This window comes from Triticum aestivum, chromosome 6B, assembly GCF_018294505.1.
Source record: "Triticum aestivum cultivar Chinese Spring chromosome 6B, IWGSC CS RefSeq v2.1, whole genome shotgun sequence".
Taxonomy (NCBI): Eukaryota; Viridiplantae; Streptophyta; class Magnoliopsida; order Poales; family Poaceae; genus Triticum; species Triticum aestivum.
Genome location: NC_057810.1, coordinates 328,303,959 through 328,313,768, shown reverse-complemented (window position 1 = coordinate 328,313,768; position 9,810 = coordinate 328,303,959).

Below are 9,810 nucleotides of genomic sequence, written 5' to 3'. Positions count from 1 at the left end.
CTTATTAATAACCTCGATCTCTATCCAGGAGTTGCAACTAGTTTCTGGTGTTTGTAGGTAGTGTTAGTAGTCTACCAAGTGGCACCCGATATAGGTGGGCTTGGGACAGACTAGGCACAGTGGCCCAGTGTACCAAGTGGCACCCGGATGGTGGGCTTGGGAACCCTGCACACATCGTTTGGGGCCGTGAGCGACACCCCGGCCGGATCTCCTTGCGGATGGAACCCGAATAGGCGATAAACCTGGACGAGAGACTTGTGTGGTTAGCCAGGTCGTGGCCGACTCCCTCGCCAGGCTTCCGCTTGAAGGTTGCCGAGATACACGAGGTGTACATGGCGGTAAGTGGCGAGAGCGTGTGTGAAGAAGTACACCCCTGCAGGGTTAACATTATCTATTCGAATAGCCGTGTCCGCGTTAAAGGACTTCTGGGTTGCCTGTACAGTTCATAGACAAGTGAAAGTGGATACTCTAAAATACGCAAGATAAGCGTGAGTGCTATGGATGGCGTTCTCGTAGGAAGACGGGAGCGGATCCATAGTGGTGTATTGGTTGGTGAATATGTGGACTCGTGTGCGCCACCTCAAAAGAGTTACTTGCAGTCGTAGTTCAGGATAGCCACTGAGTCAAAGCTGGCTTGGTGCAGTCAAACTCCACCACCACCCCTTTGTTGGTAATGATGCATATGTAGTTAGTTTTGATGTAAGTCTTGCTGGGTACATTTGTACTCACGTTTGCCTATTTTATGTTTTTGCAGAGACTTTCGTCTCACTAGTAGTTCCGTGTGGACTTCGAGCTTTAGCTTGTTACCTCAGCTACGATCTTGTGCCCTCGGCAGGATCTGGTAGATAGTCAGACTTCTCGGCCTTTTTCATTTGTAGATGTCTGTACCTAGACATGTTAAGCTTCCGCGTGTGCTTTGACTTGTATGCTCTGAATGTTGGGTCATGAGACCCATGTTTGTAATATCTCGCTCCTCGGAGCCTATTGAATAAAATACTTGAGTCGTAGAGTCATGTTGTGATGCCATGTTGTATTTGCACATATTGAGCATATTGTGTGTATGTTATTGAAATGCTTGGTATGTGTGGGATATGACAACCTAGTTGTTTATCCTTGGTAGCCTCTCTTACCGGGAAATGTCTCCTAGTGCTTCCACTGAGCTATGGTAGCTTGCTACTGCTCCGGAACATTTTGGCTGGCCGGCATGTGTCCTTCTTCGTTCCTGTGTCTGTCCCTTCAGGGAAATGTCACGCGGTGTCTACTGGAGTCCTGTTAGCCTGATACAGCCCAGATTCTTTGGAGTCCTGCTAGCCTAGCTGCTACAGCCCAGATTCACTCGCTGTTGACCGACACGTTTGTTGTTGGGTCATGTATGCCTGTCCCTGTAAGTTAGCGCCACTTTGGGTTCACGACTAGTCATGTCAGCCCGGGTTCTTTGTCATATGGAGTCTAGCGACACTATCATATACGTGAGCCAAAAGGCGCAAATAGTCCCGGGCCTGGTAAGCCGACACCCGTGGGAATACCGTGCGTGAGGCCGTAAAGTGATATGAGGTGTTACATGCTAGATCGGTGTGGTATTGGATCGGGGTCCTGACAGCTTTGGTATCAGAGCTTGACTGCCTGTAGGATTACCAAGCCAAACTAGTCGAAGTTGAGTCTAGAAATGCTTTAGTTATATGTAGGGGAATTGATTGTGGGATGGAACGTAAGGCTCTTTTTACTCCTTATACCTTATGGCCTTCTAATCTGAGTCATCCTATCTTTCCTACGAGGTTAAGGAACTAGGTTATCTCTTCTTTATATCAGGATCACGTGTTACTCATCCGTAGACTTATAAGATTGTTGGATTTAAGCCTCAGTTCAGTTTCTACTACTTCCGTATATTCATAACTGGCCTCAGATTCTTGATATTGTGCTTCTGAGTGGTTATGCCACTATGTTGCAGGGTGTTTCAAATCTTTTGAGCTTTTACAGCCGCATGCTGTCCGAGTCATCCCAGGTTTCTAAATAGTCTGATGCATTTGCAAATCCCTTCTTCCCGTTCCCGTCGTCCCTTTGGGCCAGATTAACCACACTAACTAGTGTGTTGAGGTACTCCATTGCCTCGGCATTTAAGTTGGAGCTATTACTATGACCCTAGGTGTCTAGAGTCTCACCTAGTGACTTAGCCATGCTTTGTGTTCCCAGTGTGATGATTCTGGTCATTACTCCCGAAAGCATCATGTGATGCCACTTAGTATGTAGGTATTCTACTTCTGGGTTTTTGAACCCGAGATTCACCCTGCTTACTTCATGTTGGTAGTGTTGCTAGTTCCTTTAGGTTATAAGTAACCTTTGCATTAGTCCTCGAGGTTTGTGGTATATCCTTCTTCCAAATACCATGAGCTGCTTATGAGAGAAATTCCTCGTTGAACCGAAAGATCACAACCAGTGTGCTCTTGATGAGTTCTTGATTATATGTTGTGACTCTGCCAGTTCTACCTTTCTGCATGGGTTATCCGGAAGGAATATGTTGAAATCGTTTGACATGCTAATATATGCACCCACAACTCAAAAAATCGTACGTTCTTTTGAGTTGTCCCTCTTTAGTGGTTTTCCGACCTTCGTCTATCAATTGATAGTCAAGAATATGCGTGCCTTCGTTCATCAGTGCCAATTACTCTTGTGGTCCGTCAAGCCATTCTATTCCGGAATGACTAGGAGAAACAAACTCCAGTTGTCACATCCTAGCTAGTCAGGCATTAGAGTGTTGCATCATGTTTACTCTTTCATCAGAAACTTGAAATGGGGATCTGTGAAACCCTCAGAATCATTTTGAAAATGACCCAAATAAAAATTTCTCCAAAAGGGTCCAAGAAAATGCTCATGTTGCTCTCTGAAAATATTGGACAGAGATAAAAATCAAACCAATATTTTTAGTGGCTCATGGACATTTATTTTGGGCATTTGGAATTAATGCATAAATATTTGCATTGGAAATATATTAATTATATATATTAATATATGCCCAAATATTATGCCAATTATAAAAGAGCTTTGGAATAATATATATATAGCTCCTGCAAAAATTGGCATAAGTTAAATAAATGATTTAATATATTATTTAAATCAAAACAAATGTCAGAAATTAAAAAACAGAAAATATATAACAGGAGGAGCTTACCTGGGCTCCTCCACTGTGCGGCCCAGCCAGCTGGCTGGCCCAGCCAGCAGCCGGCCAAGCCCACCTCCCTCCTCTGTCGTCTTCGTCCCGACAGAGGGAGGGGAGTGCGGCCGGCGCGCGCGCGCGCCACCGCGCCACGCCACCTGCTCGCCTGCTTGCCTGCCCTCCCCTCCTCGCTCGATGCCCTGGACGACGCCACGCCTCTCCCCCTGCTCTCTCTCACTCTTCCCCGGCTCTCCTCTCCTCTCCCTCGCTCTCTCTCTCACACGGCCGAACACCATCGTCGCCGCCGTTCGCCACAGCAGCCGTCTCCGGCCACCCCTCGCTCCCCCGACTAGCTCAGAAGCTCCGCCTCGACTCCCTCTTCCTCCCCACCGCTCCACAGCTCCCCGGAAGCCCTGCATCACCGCCACGTCGCCGTTCCCCTCTTCGGGCTCCGACCATCGTCGCCGTCGAATTCGTCGTCTCCAGCGCGTCCCCGAGCCCGCTTCGACGCCCACTGCAACCGCGGTGAGCTACGCCACCGTTTCCCCCTCTTCTCCCCCTCGTTCCCCCACCGTAGCCTCCTCCCCACCACGGCCGAACCTCCGCCGTCGCCGAGCTCGCCGTCGACGCAGCTCCGGTGACCATTTGGTCACCCCGGCGAGTCCAACGAGTTCGCAAGACCCCGTAGAGCATCCCTAGCGCCTCGCTTCGCTCGACTTCGAGCTCCAACCCCGTTTCCGTGCACGACCGAACCCCGGCGGCCGCAGCCGAGCTCGCCGCCGTCGACTCCGGCCACCCCGACCCCAACGGACTCCGCCAAGAGCTGCGGGTTGTCCTCAGCTCCACTCCGGTGGTCTCCGCGACCCATTTGGTGGCCGAAATGGCCAAAACCACTTCCGCCGCCGCGTCGGGCTCGCCGGCGACTAAACGCCGGCAGCCGACTTTGACCTTGACCACGGGTGGGCCCTGGTTGACTCCCCTGAGTCAATGACAGGTGGGGCCCAGCCCTGTTAATTAAACAGGATTAGTTTTAATTAAATTTTAATTAAAATAATCACCCTGACATGTGGGACCCACTGTCAGGTTTGACCCAGACCTGTTCAGTTGACCACTGACGTCACACTGACGTCAGGCTGACGCAGTAATTGATTTTCTGGATTTAAATTAAATCAGGAAATTCCAGAATATTATTTAAACTTCAAAAAATCATAACTTTTATTCTGTAACTCCAAATTGGACAAATTATATATGAAAAATGATCAGAAAAATCCAATCTATCCATCTGTACTATTTTCATGCATGATCAAACAAGTTAAATTGATGTTTTAAGCAGAACAAGAAAAGGCACTTTAAAAGGCCATATTTGAATTTGGAATTTGAATCTTTGATTCAAATTTGTTCAAACCCTTCTGGCTTTAGTTGCATTAGCCCAACACACTCATATTGCCATGTTTCATGCATGCATCATATTGTTGCACATTGTTTGGTGATGCTTGTGTATCAATGTCCTTTGCGACAGGTTCTGTCCCCGAGGAGTACCGTGATTACCCTAATGAAGAACCGTATCCGTGCATCGAACCATCAGGCAAGCAACCAACCATTTGATCATATCGATACAATCCCATGTTCTCGCTCCTGCTCTCTTTTACTGCATTAAGACAACGCGATTCAAACTGCTGTGTGCTGCGGTAGTTGAACCCATTTCCTCTGCATGACCTGTCATTGCCACAGTAACTAGATGAAACCCACTAGCATGTGTAGGAGTTGATTGAGCCCTATGTATGTGTTGTTCCTACCTTGCTATGCCTGCTATGCATAGAGTCGTGTCAGGTCTGGTTCATCTGGGTGATGGGCTAGAGTGAAATGATTATGTCGGTAATGAGAGTGGTGTGGTGAACATGATTTGGTAAAGGTATCGATGAGAGGCCATGTAGGAGTACATGGTGGGTTGTTTCATTGAAGCCGACCTTAAGCACTGAGATCTGTATGTGTGATTTAAGAATCAGCTACTACCATACATTGGGCCCTGAAATATGACCCCGCTCGACTTCTTATTCACCCTAGCTCTCTGTCCAGGAGTTGCAAGTAGTTTCTGGTGTTTGTAGCCTACTGGAGGCCGTGGACAGCGCTGACCGTAGGGGTGGGCTGTGATGCGGTAGGTACGTGGCCGGGTGTACCGAATACCCGTTAGGTATCTCAGGAACCCTGTTCACATCGTTCGGGGCCGTATGGGAAACCTCGGCCGGACTCCCTGCGGATGGAACCTGAATAGGCGATAAACCTGGACTGGAGGCTTAGGTGATTAGGTAGGTCGTGGCCGACACCCACGTTGGGCTTCCGCTTGAAGGTTGCCGAGTACATGTCGTGTAAACGACGGTAAGTGGTGAGAGCGTGTATGAAGAAGTACTCCCTGCAGGGTTAACACGATCTATTCGAATAGCCGCGTCCGCGGTAAAGGACTACTTGGTTGCCTATACAGTTCATAGACAAGTAAATGGAAACTGATAAAAGCCTCAAGATAAGTGTGAGTGCCGAGGATGGCTCTTCCGTAGGAAGACGGAGGTGGATCCTCGGTAGTGTATTGAAGTGGTGAATAGTGGACTCGTGTGCGCAAAACTGTTTCAAATGGAGTATCGTAGGATAGTCTAGCCAAGAGTCAAAGCTGGCTTGCTGCAATAACTCCACCAACCCTTCTTGATACTATGCATGTATGTAGGGTCTGATGTAAGTCTTGCTGAGTACCTTTGTACTCATGTTGCTATAATCTACATTTTTACAGAAGACGCTGCAACCCCTTCTGATGGGTTCTATGTAGACGTTGACATCAACGAGTAGGCTAAAGACCCAGGTGGTGACCCTGAGCTTGTGAAGGACCACATAGTATAGCCAGGCTTTCCAAGCCTCTTTTATTTTACTAGTTGTCTGTACTCAGACAAGTTACTTCCGCTGTTGGCTTGTATGACTGTATGACTTGTATGTTGGGTCGTGAGACCCGTACCTTTGTGTGTATGTTATGTATGGCTCACTGAGCCTTAAATAAAGTACTTGTGTCGTAGAGTCATGTTGTGATGCTTCATTGTATTTGCACATATCGAGCATATTGTGTGTATGATTGAAATGCTTGGTATGTGTGGGATCTGACTATCTAGTTGTTTATCTTTAGTAGCCTCTCTTACCGGGAAATGTCTCCTAGTGTTACTGCTGAGCCATGGTAGCTTGCTACTGCTCTGGAACACTTAGGCTGGCCGGCATGTGTCCTTCTTCGTTCCTGTGTCTGTCCCTTCGGGGAAATGTCACGCTTTGAGTACCGGAGTCCTGTTAGCCCGCTACAGCCCGGTTTACCGGAGTCCTGCTAGCCCAGTGCTACAGCCCGGACCCACTTGCTGATGACCGACACGTTCGAAGCTGGGTCATGGATGCCTGTCCCTGTAAGTCTGTGCCACTTTGGGTTTACGACTAGTCATGTCAGCCCGGGCTCTTTATCATATGGATGCTAGCGACACTATCATATACGTGAGCCAAAAGACGCAAACGGTCCCGGGAAAAGGTAAGACGACACCCGTGGGGATACCGTGCGTGAGGCCGCAAAGTGATATGAGGTGTTACCAGCTAGATCGATGTGACATCGAGTCGGGGTCCTGACAGCGTTGGCATCAGAGCCGGACTGCCTGTAGGTTCTCCAAGCCAAACTGGTCGATGTTGAGTCTAGAAATTCTTTAGTTATATGTAGGGGAATTGTTTGTGGGTTGGAACGTAAGGCTCTTTTTACTCCTTATACCTTATGACTTTCTGATCTGAGTCAGTCCATTCTTCCACCGGGGATAAGGAATTAGGATCTATTCTCTCTATCAGGATCACGTGTTACTAATCAGTAGTACCTTATAAGTTTGATGGTTACAAGCCTAGTTCAGTTCTACTACCACATTATGTTGCCAGAATGGTTTCAGAACTTTGATATGGTGATGTTGAGTGTGTACGAAATCCTTTGTCAAATGTCTCAAAATCCTTTTTGAGCATTTACAGCTGTTATGCTGCCGAAATTTTGCTAGAAATTCTAATGCCTTTGCATTATGATTATGCTTTCAGATGGCCACTCGCGACCTCAATCAAGTGGTTCGCCTGACTCGATGCCTAGATGTACCCGGCCATACTGCTAAGTTGGTTAGGGTAATGACTGAGGCTGGATACCGCTGGTATCCTGAGTACACGGTCGAAGAGCAATTCCGGGACTTCAATCAAAGCCAGTATCTCTGCACTGTCAGGATATTTCCATCTTATCCTGGATCCACCGAGCCTCTTCACTGCTCCTATGGACTCGGGGTTACTATTGAGATGGCTGTGCAGGACGCCGCCTACTCTATGATGACCATTATGCGAGTCAGATCTGGTCTATTTCGGGACTCTGATTTCCGGTATATGCCAGGATCACTTCCGGGAGCACAAGGGTATCTCCAGGCTATCTATGCAGACTCCACTCAGGAGGATTCACGGACTCGCACCACTGCTGAGATGCTCGAGGATAAGGACCGTGAAAATCGGGCCTTAAGGTTAGAGCTCTTCAACACCCGTGCTGACCACTGGGCCACGTTGACTCGGTTCGCACCGGCGGTGCAAGCTGGATTCTCAGATATGCGCGATCTCTATCCTGTGAGATCTGCTCTGCCAGACGTGATGGTTTGGCGTGATGTAGGAGGCATCACCCCACCTCGCGGTCCCCGCAGGCCACCGTTTGTTGGTCCAAGGCCTCATCCTAGCCCCTATGGTCCACAAGCTCCGCGAGATCGTCTGTTTCCGGATGAACATGTTGAGCTTCCAGGCTATGGAGGTGACTTTTACGAGGACTACTACGGATCGGTCTGAGTTAGTGGTAGTATCCCTAGTTCGCACTAGCTGTGTCGTCTATCGTCCCGCGTGACTCGTGGGATATGACCTAGTTGTACTCCTTCCGGAGGTGTAGAAAAATAATGTATAGGAGCTTGGGATGCCTTCGATGAGATGTAATCCTCTTTCACCGTAATAGTACTTTGTTTGGTCTTGTACTAAACCCTGTATGGTGTGTATGACGATGGAATAAAGAAGCAGTTTCTGTATCTACCATGTCATACGGATGATCATCTTGCATTCCGAGTTATTCCTTACATTATGTATCCTATGTCGGAATTTTACCATCCTGACTAAATCATTGTCTTGTTTACCTAGGATGGTCAACACGCGCGCTAACCCTGCTTCCCAAGAGCAGGCCGAAGGCAGTGAAGCCAGGAATGAAAATCTGCCTCATCCTCCTTCGCTAGCCGAGGTTATGATGGAAGCTGAGAGAAACAAGCGGGAGACAAACCGTTTGTTGGAGCGTATTGAACAGAATACATCACACCATCAGAGGGCTAACGTGGTGTCACTCAGTGATTTTATCAAATTGCATCCACCCACGTTCCACCACTCCGCCGAGCCTCTCGACGCTGATGACTGGCTTCGCAGTATCTCTCACAAACTGCGTTCTGCGCTGGTAGCGGAGGCTGACAAGGTCACCTTTGCTGCATATCATCTTGAAGGCCCCGCCAGTCTATGGTGGGAGAATTATGGAGCTATGCGCCCAGCGGGCCATGTCACTACTTGGGCTGAGTTCAGCGAGGCTTTCCGTGAACATCACATTCCGGAGGGTCTCATGGACCGTAAACATGAAGAATTTTGCAGTTTCACCCAAGGCCGACTTTCTGTGGATGCCTATAGCAGGGAGTTTGGTAATCTCGCCCGATATGCGACTGAGGAAGTGTCTACTGACGCCAAGAAGCAAGCAAGGTTCCGTAAGGGCCTTAGTCCTGAGCTTCGCCGCGACCTCCGTCTGCATGAGTGCACATCTTTTTCGAAACTTGTCAACAAAGCCATCAGTGCTGAAACTGGTCAGACTGACTATGACGCAACACGCAAGCATGGCCGTGACATGGGTTCCTAATCCGGTGCTGGTCCTCAGAAGCGCCGCGTGTGGGTACCCAACACCGCCCTGCCACCCAGATTCACACCGAGGCCATCTTTCCAGGCGCCTCGCCCCGTTCAACAGTCTGCTCCAGCCAAGCCCTATGGGGGTCCAACCAATAATGCTCCTCCACGTACCAGTTCCGTGACTTGTTTCAAGTGTGGGGAATCTGGTCACTATATGCGTGAGTGTCCCCAGACCAACCCCAATCAATCTGCTAAAGCTGTTGGCCGTGGCAAGCCAACAGGGAAAGTGTTTCATGCTAAACCGGTCACCGCTTCACGTGGCCATGTCAACTGTATCTCTGCCGAAGAAGCTCAAGAGGATCCCAACGTCGTTCTCGGTACGCTTCTTGTTAATTGCCACCCGGCATCTGTTCTTTTCGATACAGGAGCCTCTCATTCTTTTATATCTGAAAATTATGCTCGTTTGCATAACGTTGCATTCTGTGACTTGCCATCCACTATGGAAATTTCTACTCCCGGGTCTAGATGGCAGACCTCTAGGGTAAGTTATGGAAATGAGATCCAAGTCGACAGACTTGTTTTCCTTGCGTCTTTGATAGCCCTTAAATCTTCAGATATTAATATCATCCTGGGTATGGACTGGATGTCAGCTCATCATGCCCAAATTGATTGCTTCTCTAGGACTGTTCAACTCACCCATCCTTCGGGGAAGATAGTCAATG